Below are 4,970 nucleotides of genomic sequence, written 5' to 3'. Positions count from 1 at the left end.
ATGGAGGCAGAGTAGCCGGGCCCGGGGAGTAGCGCGGCCCCGGGGCAGCAGGCCGAGGCCGGCCGACGCCAGGCCCGTTGCCAGTCGTGCAGTGCCGTGTCCCGCCCTGTCCCGTCGCTCGGAAGGGTTCCGCCTGGGAGCTGAGGCAATCGCTGAGGAGCGGGCGGGTGCCTCCTGTTACCTTTATCTGCGCTGCAGGCTGTGAAAGGGCGTTGAGGCGGACACAAATTAGGGAAGATAAGGGGGTGTTCAAGAGCGGGCGAGGAGCGCACCGGATCCTAAGCAAACCCCCTCGGCGAGTACGTTCTGGTGAAATACCGGCTCCAGGTGATGAAAGGTGCCCAGCTTCCCAGTTGGCAGTCTTTGAATGGTGTTCATTCTAATAACATCTGTGAAAATATCGGTTACTGGTACTACTTGCCATTAAAATGCATGATTAGGTTCCCTTTGAAAATGTCTTACTGCACATGCAAAACTGTAACTAGGTCTGTAAGTTTAATAGTTCGACAGCTTTTAATTTTTTTCCAACATTAGGGCGATAAGATGAAAACATTAGTTTTACTTGTGCAGAGTACTAGTCACTGATGTTAAGTAGTATTCCCCAAATTCGATACAAATATCTAGAGTGGGAGCTTTGTTACTAATACTCAGTAGGGAACACACTGAGCAAATTATAAATGCCTAAAATAATAGGTTATCATAGAAATGTTGGCAAGCTGATGGTGCAAATATGTGACTAGAAGTGAATCATACAAAATCCACAGCCAAAGCTACGTGTAAAAGGCCCTATTTTGCCGTCATTTATGTGGCACTCAGGTTTCATAGAACGTTTTGGCAATTCGTACAAGTATGTCATAGAATTTATAAGAAAATTGTATTCTGCCCTTCCAAAAACAGCACACAGCTCAGCAGACTGGCAGGCATGAAAGGGGCTGAATTCCTAGAAACAGGGTGGAGATCAAGTTAAAGGAGCAGACTTTGCCAAAACAAGCAACTTCAGCATAGTCTTCTCTTCCAAGAACAAACAGAAGCCAAAAGAGGAGTGCAGATTCAGTGTGTGCCACCATTTAGACGCGTTATCTTAAGCTCCTTAGTTTTGGCGCATTTAGATCTGTTACCTCAATTAATGCTAATCATAATAATTCATAGAAATCACGGGATGTGGGAGTTAATAAATGCCTAGACTGATAGATTTTCTAACATACACCAGGTTTTCTATAATTGGCACCGTATTCTGTAATAGCGTGCTCCATTTTCATACGATCATAATTCCAGTCCGTAATTCTTACCGATGCAGTATTTATTGCCCGAGTACAGATCCAGATCTTGTTATTGGATGCACAAGTCCTGAGGTCGTTGTTCTCTTCTGGGACCTAGAAGATCTGGATTTCATTCCTAGTTCACTTCCTGGGTCAACCTGAGAAATCATTTATTAATATTCTGTCTTTTCAGGTCTGTGTTGATACGGCAGGGATAACAGAAGTCACAGGAACAATGGGAGGCTGAGTAAAAGAATGATGTGTTCAGATGCTATAATTAGTGGGCCACATATGTAGATAGATTTAAAAAAACCCACTGTTCTTGTACTTTTTACCCAAGTGTGGGATTTGATATCCATTAAGTTCTTAAATTTTTTTTTTTTCCTGTTCTACACAGATTTTGCTAAAAAAAAACCCCAGATCTTCCGGATTATTTTATACTTACATAAATAGCTGGTTAGAAAAAAAACCAAACACCTGCTGCCCTCTTTCTTTAATCTCACGGCACCACTGACCTCATGGATTTCTTTTACCTTTCTGTCTGAATGTTCATTTTTCTTATCAATAAAATTGAATAACGTGAGAAATACTGTTCACAAACTACAACTTTTTTTAATGGAAAAATTCAAAAGCTGATGAAATCTATTTCTTTAGCCTTGCTCATACATGTCCCATATGTGCGATTACCCAGCTTTCCTCAACATGAAAGATGTTCTTGAGTAAGAACAGCAATTTAGTTTGGCTGAAGGGCTGGCACATAAAAGGTTAGTTGAGTTCATATAAGACAATATCCCTTTCCATTTAAGTGACTATTAATAATATAGGTTCAGTTTCCTAGTTATGGCTGGCCTGATTAGAAAGAGAATTTGATACTTGGAAAGAAAATAAGGCAGAAATAAACAAAAACATCATTTTCATAACCCATGTACACTTAGCACAGGAGTGACGCATACGGTTAGCACTGCTTACGCCTTAACTGCTAACTATATAATCCATGTAAATATTTATAATACAGCTATTATCAGTGTAAACATACAGCTTAGTCATATGTTGACCCATAATTAAAAAGTGACATTGAGAGCTTTCCTTCGCGTAATAGCACAAGGTTTAAACAGGTTTTAGGAGCAATAGAGCAGGTCTCGGAATACTCATTTTTTCTGAGATTTATAGTGAGGCTTTTCAACACGAAATAACTGGGAAGGAACAGCCTGCTGTGGAATGCATGGATGCAAATTAAATCCATATCTGAAAGATTTTTTTTTAATTAATGCTGGGAATCTGATAGCAGCGCATTTGAAACACTGTTTACGTTAATCTTGGAGGAACTAGTTAGGACTAGCCTACAGATGTAAAAAGAATGTCAAAGCATAGTTACAGTAAAGGAAGTGTGACTTTCCTAGACTGTCACTATGTGACAGTGTTTACAAATAGTAGAAGAAGAGAGAAGCAGTAACCCAGAATTGGATACATGGAATATTATGAGTCTGTCAGAAAATTAACAAAACACAGATGATTAAAGGATAGGTTTAAACATGTTATTAGCTTATGTACAGCTGTTGCACCACTGCTACCATTCTGGTTCTGAAAGCAACACAATGCTCTGGAAACTGCGGAGGCAAGCCCTTCGGAGAGATACCTATGGAAATATAATCTGATAACAAATGTTTTGTATGAATTGGGGGCTTACTCTTTCGGAGTCTTTGATCTGACGTTAACTCTGTCTTTGCCATGTAGCCCACCCACGCTAACTTCTCCTTAGCTGGTGGTGTACTTTCTCCAGTTCAGCTGCCATCATCACCAACACCGTAACTTTATAACACAGTATGGACAAATGGAGTGAAAAATGTAGGCGCTTTCTCTCCAGCTTATAGAGATAAAAAGGAATATATCCTGGAGGTTCTTGATCTGTTCATATCATCAGCCAGAAGGAATAGAAGAAACATCTGGTGGAAAATAAAAGAGCGTATTGGTCTGAACGTGGGCCGGAAGAAACGGACTAACATCAAAAAGGTTTCATAACACTTACAGCCAAAGGGGCCTTTGATCATCTAGTTACCTCCTGCTTATCCAGATACTTCCAAATTGCGTTGAGAGACTTCAGTTAAACCACGGCATTTTCATCCTCAAAAGCCTAAGCTGTTGTATGTGACCAGAAGAAAACAGAGCGGACCAAAAGGCGATGTTAAGGAAATGTATGTGTGAAATATGCCAAGAAGGTAGTACCAGGCAATCTCTCTACGCAAATGAAGGGCTTTCTAAAAAAGATATCAAAATCAAAAGAGAATATAATTTGAGATCACTGGTGAAAACAAGCTATGATGCAACAAGTTATTGGTTATGGAATAACAAGACAGTAACGTTGATTTAAAAATGTGTGTATGCAAACATTCATCTTCATTTTGCTTGACCGCAGGAAAGTTAAATAATCATTACTAAAATAGTCTGAAAGTTGTTAACCATAATAATACTATAGGCAGAAAATATTCTGTTAATACAGTTCTTTTTTCAGTGGCAACATAATTTACATCTCATCATTCACAGTTTATACAAACCATGAAGTTAAAGTATATTCTGCTGCTGGCAGGGAATTTTTGTTAATGCTGTAGCTGTGAAAATTTTGTGATTATTTCCCACTTTCATAAAGCATTCACATAATGTTTTCCTTTATGGAAACATGGGTTTTGATCCATTTTTTAATGAAATTTTAACTGCTTTATAGCAAGGATGTATCAGTAATCTAGTGACATCTTTGTGTGCTCCGTTGGCCTGCAGGATGTGGGACAATGGAAGCAATGTGCTCCCCCAGGGAGATGAAACGCCGGTTTGTAGTACTCCCAGGTTCCCAGCTCTCAAAGTTGGGCTAATCCGGAGGCAATACTGGAGGGCTTTGCCTGGCACTCCTTGTGAAGAAGGATTTGTCGAAGAGAGTAAAGGAATTTCTCCAGAAATTACATTAAGCCCCTTTTTGGAAGTCATTTGTTGCTCTGTATTTTCTCATGGATATATGAGTAGAATTCGGGGTTTTGTCCTTTTATGCTAACCTTGGTTCTACAACGTATATGCTCACCAACCCGACTCATGTCCCCTGCAGAGAGGTTGAGAGGCGAAGGCAGGGGTGGGGAAGCATTTGGAAGAGGGGCTGATACCAGTGGAAGACTGGTCTTAAAATTTTACTTCATGATTCAGTCTTTTTATTTCTGTTTTCGTACAGTGAAAGGAGCCATATTTCCCTTGGAAGTTTGAATCCCAGAAGTAGTGAGGAGGCATAGTATGTCATAATATTCACAATATTTAAATGGGAGTTGATTATTTGTTTTTGGTTTTTGTTGTTTCTAACTTAATGGGCTTCCTAAAGCTGTCTTTAACATACTGAGTTTTATTTAACAAAACTAAGCCTGACAAAGGCATCTGTCATGGCCCAGAGAGCACTGACAGGCCTTAACTGCCCTGAGCAGCCTCACCTGGGTCCCCCTCCCCAAACCCCCTGCCCATGGGCCCAGGAGCCCCATTTAAGGTCAGCCCCAGGCCTTCCCTCCCTTCCTGCGTGGGGCTGTAGCAGCTTTGGTCCCCGGCTCTGCTGCAGCCTTGCCTTGGCTACGGGCCCTGCTAAGCTGGGCCTGGCCTGCAGGCTGGTATGGCTCAGTCAGGCCGTCCTGGCACCGTGTCTGATCCCGACTTTCCAGCTTTGCCTCCGACCAGCCTCGTCACCGT

This window comes from Pygoscelis adeliae, unplaced genomic scaffold, assembly GCF_000699105.1.
Source record: "Pygoscelis adeliae isolate BGI_AS28 unplaced genomic scaffold, ASM69910v1 Scaffold155, whole genome shotgun sequence".
In the NCBI taxonomy this organism is placed as follows: domain Eukaryota; kingdom Metazoa; phylum Chordata; class Aves; order Sphenisciformes; family Spheniscidae; genus Pygoscelis; species Pygoscelis adeliae.
This window is presented reverse-complemented; position numbering follows the sequence as displayed.